Source organism: Schistocerca serialis, chromosome 8 (genome assembly GCF_023864345.2).
Source record: "Schistocerca serialis cubense isolate TAMUIC-IGC-003099 chromosome 8, iqSchSeri2.2, whole genome shotgun sequence".
Taxonomy (NCBI): Eukaryota; Metazoa; Arthropoda; class Insecta; order Orthoptera; family Acrididae; genus Schistocerca; species Schistocerca serialis.
The window spans coordinates 576,588,194-576,596,842 of NC_064645.1; the positions used below are offsets into that span (position 1 = coordinate 576,588,194).

Below are 8,649 nucleotides of genomic sequence, written 5' to 3' on the forward strand. Positions count from 1 at the left end.
GATAGGAAGCGTGCTCGGTGGGCGGAAGAAGAGACGCGGGAGCTCGCTCTGGCGGAGGCCAGGCTCCTCTGTGCCAGCGACTCGAAGTTCCTGTTTGCTAACCAAGAGCTCCTACCACTGTTCCCGCATCGTACCCTGGACACCATCAAGTGCAGGAGGAGGACGGCGGCACACAGGGCTATGGTGCGTGAGTACGTGGGGGAGTTGACGCGGGGACAGCAGGCGCAGCGCGAACTGCACCACCCACCCGCCACTGAGTCGCTGCCGGAGGAGCCACCCTCTCCGCCGGAGCTGGAGCGCCCGCCACCAACATCTGCAGACGACGAAGCCATTTGGAGGCACCTCAGCGGTCTGCCGCGCGCTTCTCGGCCCTGGACGACCTTGTGCGTTTGGGGCCGGGTACGCCGTCGGACGTGATCGCGGCTGGGCTGCCTGAGGCCCTCCTCGCCGTCGGCTCCGAGGAAGCAGGAAGAAGGAAGAAGAAGGCGCCGCTCCCGCCATCCAAGCGGCGGCCTGATGGTGGCCCTCCGCTCTCCAAGCGGAAGCGCCGCCGGTGGGAGTACGCCAGATGCCAGGATGCCTTCAGGAGGAACCGCGCGCGTTGCGTGCGAGGCCTCTTGGACGGCACCCTGCTCCAGCCGCCGCCGAACATCCCAGGGCTGGTAGACTTCTGGAGCAGCCTCTTTACGTCAGAGCCATCCTCCACCGCAGGCTCCATACCTGACGGGCTTCTCCCGCGTGCGGAGCCTGTTGACTTTGTGCGCCTGTGGGGGCCGATCACTAAAGAGGAAGCAGCGGCTGCCTTGCTCCTCAGAGGTTCCATTGCCGGCCCTGACGGCCTCTCGCCGGTGCAGCTGCGCTGCCTTCCAGCGGAGGTCACCACCAAACTCTTAAACCTATTCCTGCTAGCCCAAAAGCTTCCCTCTTCCCTCCTCTGAGCCAGGACCTCCTTGCTGCCCAAAACAGCCGCCCCAGCATCCCCCGCTGACTTTCGGCCCATCATCGTCTGCTCGGTGTTAGCCAGAACCTTCCATAAGGTTCTGGCGACTCGCCTTATGCGGATGTGTGCTGTGGACGAACGTCAGCGGGCTTTCATCCCAAGGGATGGGATGCTGGAGAATACCTTCCTCCTCGACCGGGTGCTCGTCGGTGCCGTCCGCCGCTGTCGTTCTGTGCTCATGGCATCCCTCGATGTATCTAAGGCATTTGATTCGTTGGACCATGCGGCCTTCTGCCCTGTGCTTAAAGCCCATGGTCTTCCGGACGAATTTGTCGACTACATCGAGGGCTGCTATGCGGACAGCACGACGGTAATTGCGGGGGGTGGCGGAGAGTCCCCAGCCGTGTGGCCAGCGAGAGGTGTTCGGCAGGGGGATCCTTTGTCACCTCTCCTTTTCAACTTTGCTATCGATTATGTTCTAGACCAGCTGCCCTCTCACATAGGTGTCAAGGTGTTGGGCCGCCAGGTCAACGCAGCGGCCTTCGCAGACGACATCCTGCTCTTCGCCTCTACGAGGGGGGGCCTGCAGTCCCTCACCAACGGAGCAGTGGCAGCCCTCGACCAACTGGGGCTGCGGGTGAACCCGCGGAAGTGTCTCACCCTCGCACTCGTGGCGTCCAGCCGCGAGAAGGAAGTGAAGGTTGACGCTAGCGTCACCTTCACTGCCGGCGACACCACCATGCCGGCGCTAGGAGTGGGTGAGACCTTCCGCTACCTCGGACTGCAGTTTTCCTCCTCCGGGCAGTGCCTCTTCCATCCGAGGTGCCACATAGAGGAGCAGCTGTCGATCATCACGCGGGCGCCGCTGAAGCAGCAGCAGCGGCTGTACGCGCTTCGTGAAGTACTTCTCCTGGGCCTGTTCCATGGCCTAGCCCTGAGTCGCACCCGTATCGGTGCGCTCAAGGCCATGGACAACTGCGTTCGGGCTGTGGTGAGGAGATGGTTCCGCCTCCCAGCAGACACTCCCTTGGGCTACTTTCATGCTCCTATAACCCAAGGGGGCCTCGGCATTCGATGTGCCCGCTGGATGGGGCCAACCCTGAGGCAGGGCAGGCTCCTCACCCTGTTGCAGCTCAAGAACTCCACCACCGACGCGGACCTGGGGGAGGCACGGCACGAAGTGGCGGCGCTGGAACGACACCTCACGTGGGAGGGCCACCTGCTGCAGTCGGCTGCGAAGGTTGGAGAGATGTGGGCGGCGCGCCTGCACGTTACCTTCGACGGGGCAGCCCTTTCGTCGTCAGCCAGGACATCAGGACAACACAGCTGGGTTGAGCACACCAGTCGCTTCCTGTCAGGCCGCGACTACGTGGCGCGCATCCGCACGCGGATCAACGCGCTACCATCTAAAGCGCGCAGGAGGCGTGGCCGAGACAAGGAGACGATGTGTCGTGCGAGGTGCAACGCCGTCGAGACCGCGAACCACGTCGTCCAGGGTTGCGGGCTCACCAGCCGAGCCCGGGTGCGGCGTCACGACGCGGTACTGAAATACGTCGCGCGCGGGCTGGCTCAACGAGGGTTCGACGTGTCTGTTGAGCCACACCTCCGAACGCCAGAGGGAGTCCGCAAGCCCGACATCGTAGCGTCGAAGGACGGCGTGGCGCATGCCATCGATGCGCAAATCGTCGGCGACCACCTCGACAGAAGGCGAAATATGATGTCCCGTCGGCGCGGCGTGCTATCGGCGCTCTCCGACCGGCGGCCGGCAGCATGCAGTTCAAGACAGTGACATTGAATTGGAGGGGCACCTGGGCACCTACATCTGCCCGCCAGCTCCTACAACTGGGTTTCCGCAGGCGGGAGCTAAGCGTCATAAGCACGCGGGTGCTTGGTGGAACTGCATGGGTCTTCGGCGTATTTGAAAAAAAATGACGTCTATTAGGCCGAAGTACAGGGAGGGCGTGGGCTAGTGAGTCGGATTTCCTAGGTTAGTTTGCCGTGACTCCTGGGGCTTCAATATCTGGAGCAATACCGTCTTTTATAGCGTCGGCTCCACCAGGTAGTAACGCACAGCAACAAGGAAATGACTACGTACAGAAGACGCATCATTTCAATTCCTGTCGCAACGCGTCGTATAGTAATGATTATCATGACAGACGTAAAAGTAATGAGCACAGTTTTCAGCACACGTTTAATAGCAGTAGGTCTTATCAGCAGCAGAATCATCCACATCACATTATCATGAATGAACCAGACAGTCGACATCATCCACAACCTAATACGTCAGGACGAAGCAACAGAACAGTAAAGATAATTGAAACGGCACAGCACCCTCCTGCAAATAGCAGCACGTCAGAAAGAATTTGACTAGATACAGTATAGACTGCATCTTCCAGCAAAGTAAGCAATACTTTTGATACACATAATCTTGTTCACGAAAATGTTATTACTTTTGACTTCAGAGACACACTTTTACATAAAAAACCAGTTATTCAAAAAACCATTTCCCACACTGTTATTGAAGTAAAGATTGGATCATCCACATTTTCAGCAGTAATCGATTCTAGATCATCTACGTCAGTTATAAATGAAGAAACTTTAAACGAATGTAACAAAGAAAATACCTATCCTACGTTACCATTAGGCAAAACTAAAGTAAAAGGAGCAGTATCTGGTAAAGGAGTAGATGTAAAATTACAGACACACTTATCGTTTTGTATTGCAGGTCATACGTTCCACACAAATTTTTGGATTGTTCCCTTATTGACAACATACGTTATTTTAGGTACGAATTTTTTGGTACAACACGACGCAATTATTGACTTTCGAAGTTTCTATTTACTGTTGAAGGATGAAAAATTACAACTGGCACTGGAATTTCACCACGCTTTATCAGCTGCAGAACAGCAAATTAATCGGACAGAGGTCATTTCTACAGCGCGTAACACAGACTGTCATTCCACATTGTTCACAGATACGTACGTACACAACTACAATACACCAGACAAAGCCGACTATAACGTTATGCAAATGATTTCTGAGAAAGTAAAACAGAGCAGTGCAAATACAGATGACGAACGTACTCAGATACGGAAAATTCTTTTACAGCAAGCCCCAATTTTTGACAATATCCTGGTACTATGTCCGGTTTTATATATGAATTTCAAGGTAAACAGCATGACAGATTTAAAGCCAAACATTATCCCATTCCATATATTTACAGAGAACAAGTTAAGAAGGAATTGCAAGCTATGCTTGACCAAGGTATTACTGAACTGGCAGTTAGTCCGCTCCATATTGTTAAGAAAAAGGACGGCTCACTTCGCCTCGTACTTGATTCGCGTCATGTCAACGACATTATTATTAATGAAACAGATCACCCACAGACACTAGAAGAACTTCTACAGAAATTTCATGGTACTGCTATTTATTCCACATTAGATTTAAAATCAGGATTTTGGCAAATTCATCCGAACTGCAGAAAGTACACAGCATTTCTCTGTTTTGGTGACTTATCAGTTTTGCAAATTACCGTTCGGTCTAACAATTTGTTCAGTAGCATTTATTCGCGGTTTGAATACTATACTTCCGACATAGCTTAAAGACAGAATCACAACGTATGTAGAGTACACCCTCATCGCAGAAGCTAACTAGTCTGAATACAATCTGATTCTTGAGCAACTGTTGCAAACTTTTTATGCACAAGGACTCACAGTTAATCTTAGGAAACTGCACTTTGGAAAAACTTCCATAAAATTTTATGACATGCAATTTCAGCAGAAGGCATTGCGCCTGACCCGGAAAAACTTCAAGCTTTACGTGACATTATTGTTCCAACGACCAAGAAACAACTACGCAGCTTTCTGGGATTAATTAACTTTTCCCGTAAATTTATTTATTATTCTGCTTCAGACACCCCTAGACTATGTCAGGTGACGGGTGAAAACGCTATTTGGTCCTGGGATAGCCAAGCACAGTCTGAGTTTGTTAATCTGAAACATGTCTTGTTGAACACACCACTTTTATCACACCCAGATCCCACCAGAAATTTTTCTATTGCCACCGACAGTTCTAACACCGCTCTAGGCGTACACGTTTTTCAGGAAATTAAAGAAGACGGTACTACAGTAATTAAAAACATCGCTTTTGCAAGTTGCATTCTGTCACGTGCTGAATGCAATTATTCTGTTACAGAACTTGAAACATTATGTGTTGCACGGGCATTTACCAGATTTAGGCATTTTCTTTATGGAAGACATACTACCATTTATACAGATCATAGAGCTATACAGTTTTTACTTTCCGCTAAATTTACACATGACAGGTTAAGCAGATGGAAGCTTTATTTACAGGAATTTAATTTTACAATTGTTCACATACCCGGTACACAAAATATTTTAACAGATGCACTATCCAGTTCTCTCAGCAACAATCAGCAATACATCGCAACCGACTTTTGCAAAGCAAATTTTAGCCTCATGTATATTCAACAAGTTGCATTTGAAAATTTCATTTCGTCGTCATTACGAAACATAGCACAAGAGCAGAGCAAGGATAACGTATGGAAAGAAATTAAACACCTTTGGCACGATAGGACTAACTTTACCATTAGAAACAATTATACTGGACGCAACAACATTCTGTTTTGCCGCTTTCACCCTGACAGCAACAACTGGATATTATGTATTCCTGACGAGCTTGTTAACAAATTAATTTGGAATACTCATTTAAGTTATGGAGCCAGAAAATGTTTTCTTATACTGAGACAGAACTGTTTTTTGCCAACATGGAGAAACGTATTCGACGAGTTTTAGCTTTTTGTTACATCTTTGTCGCTGTTGAACTCACTTCGAAATTTGTTACCTTCAATCCATTACGCAAAGCTACTGCTAAATCTATTTCGAATGCATTTGTAAAACATTTTCTATTTCATGTAGGGCATGTATTGAAAGTAATTTCTGACAATTGACCAAAATTTCGATCTGCGAAATGGACACGTATGTTACGAGCTAGAAACATTTCTCCGATCTATATATCCAGGTATCACGCTTCTTCGTAACTTTCTGAATGATTGATGAAAGAAATTGGTAAACTATGTAAAATATACTGCCATAAAAGGCATTTTGATTGGGACACACACATACTCTCATTCCAGGACGTAATTAACTTTATGCCAAATGAGTCTACTATGCTATCTCTGACTGTTATATTGAAAAGTGTGGAACCATCCAACAAAATTAAAGAATTAGTATTTTTTCCTACATTTCGACGACTACCCCACCATGAAATAATTGACATTGCGCTCAACAACCTCAAACGTGCTGCAGAAGACAGCAGAAACAGGTTTATACACGCTGTGAATTTCACATAGGACGGAAGATATTAGTACGCACACACTATTTATCCAACAGAGGAAAGAGTAGATGCAGTAAATTTGAGCTTCTATACGCTGGTCCATATAGAATTCGCAGCATTCCTCACCCCAATGTAGTACATGTCGAAACTTTCAGAATCAGAAAAACCAAGGGCAATCACCATATTTCCAATATTAAACCCTTTATTGAATGAATATACTTTATGATTGCCAGAATGAGATTTTCACTCTGCAGCGGAGTGTGCGCTGATATGAAACTTCCTGGCAGATTAAAACTGTGTGCCCGACCGAGACTCGAACTCGGGACCTTTGCCTTTCGCGGGCAAATGCTCTACCAACTGAGCTACCGAAGCACGACTCACACCCGGTCCTCACAGCTTTACTTCTGCCAGTACCTCGCTCCTACCTTCCAAACTTTACAGAAGCTCTCCTGCGAACCTGCAGGAAGTTTCATATCAGCGCACACTCCGCTGCAGAGTGAAAATCTCATTCTGGAAACATCCCCCAGGCTGTGGCTAAGCCATGTCTCCGCAATATCCTTTCTTTCAGGAGTGCTAGTTCTGCAAGGTTCGCAGGAGAGCTTCTGTAAAGTTTGGAAGGTAGGAGACGAGGTACTGGCAGAAGTAAAGCTGTGAGTACCGGGCGTGAGTCGTGCTTCGGTAGCTCAGTTGGTAGAGCACTTGCCCGCGAAAGGCAAAGGTCCCGAGTTCGAGTCTCGGTCGGGCACACAGTTTTAATCTGCCAGGAAGTTTCATATCAGCGCACACTCCGCTGCAGAGTGAAAATCTCATTCTGGAAACATCCCCCAGGCTGTGGCTAAGCCATGTCTCCGCAATATCCTTTCTTTCAGGAGTGCTAGTTCTGCAAGGTTCGCAGGAGAGCTTCTGTAAAGTTTGGAAGGTAGGAGACGAGGTACTGGCAGAAGTAAAGCTGTGAGTACCGGCCGTGAGTCGTGCTTCGGTAGCTCAGTTGGTAGAGCACTTGCCCGCGAAAGGCAAAGGTCCCGAGTTCGAGTCTCGGTCGGGCACACAGTTTTAATCTGCCAGGAAGTTTCATATCAGCGCACACTCCGCTGCAGAGTGAAAATCTCATTCTGGAAACATCCCCCAGGCTGTGGCTAAGCCATGTCTCCGCAATATCCTTTCTTTCAGGAGTGCTAGTTCTGCAAGGTTCGCAGGAGAGCTTCTGTAAAGTTTGGAAGGTAGGAGACGAGGTACTGGCAGAAGTAAAGCTGTGAGTACCGGGCGTGAGTCGTGCTTCGGTAGCTCAGTTGGTAGAGCACTTGCCCGCGAAAGGCAAAGGTCCCGAGTTCGAGTCTCGGTCGGGCACACAGTTTTAATCTGCCAGGAAGTTTCATATCAGCGCACACTCCGCTGCAGAGTGAAAATCTCATTCTGGAAACATCCCCCAGGCTGTGGCTAAGCCATGTCTCCGCAATATCCTTTCTTTCAGGAGTGCTAGTTCTGCAAGGTTCGCAGGAGAGCTTCTGTAAAGTTTGGAAGGTAGGAGACGAGGTACTGGCAGAAGTAAAGCTGTGAGTACCGGGCGTGAGTCGTGCTTCGGTAGCTCAGTTGGTAGAGCACTTGCCCGCGAAAGGCAAAGGTCCCGAGTTCGAGTCTCGGTCGGGCACACAGTTTTAATCTGCCAGGAAGTTTCATATCAGCGCACACTCCGCTGCAGAGTGAAAATCTCATTCTGGAAACATCCCCCAGGCTGTGGCTAAGCCATGTCTCCGCAATATCCTTTCTTTCAGGAGTGCTAGTTCTGCAAGGTTCGCAGGAGAGCTTCTGTAAAGTTTGGAATGTAGGAGACGAGGTACTGGCAGAAGTAAAGCTGTGAGTACCGGGCGTGAGTCGTGCTTCGGTAGCTCAGTTGGTAGAGCACTTGCCCGCGAAAGGCAAAGGTCCCGAGTTCGAGTCTCGGTCGGGCACACAGTTTTAATCTGCCAGGAAGTTTCATACTTTATGATTTATCACACTGTAATGCCGTTTCCAGATATTTATATGAACATTTATTGATGAAGATCATATTTTTTCTTGGCAAGTGCGCGGCAAGGTAAGGTTAGCAAGTCACTTTTCTTGTCGTTATACCTCAGACCGTGCACATTTTTCTAGATAAACTTATATATTATGTGACCACTTATGCACTTATATCTATGTGACTACCTACTGATGATGATCATATTTTTTCTTGGCAAGTGCCCTGCAAGGTAAGGTTAGCAGGCCGCTTTTCTTGTCATTATATATCAGACCATACACATTTCCCATTTTTTATGTATATATGATGGTTTTCCTATACTTTGGCATTTTGTCTTATGATATCCCAATATCTTGAC

General features: G+C 48.9%; 1 non-coding gene across 1 annotated transcript; it reads right to left on the reverse strand.

The window, feature by feature from the left end:
* Nucleotides 1-6,593: 6,593 nt before the first annotated feature.
* Nucleotides 6,594-6,668, reverse strand: Trnas-cga (transfer RNA serine (anticodon CGA)). The gene has a single exon. It is a non-coding gene; the product is annotated as a tRNA-Ser (tRNA).
* Nucleotides 6,669-8,649: the final 1,981 nt, after the last annotated feature.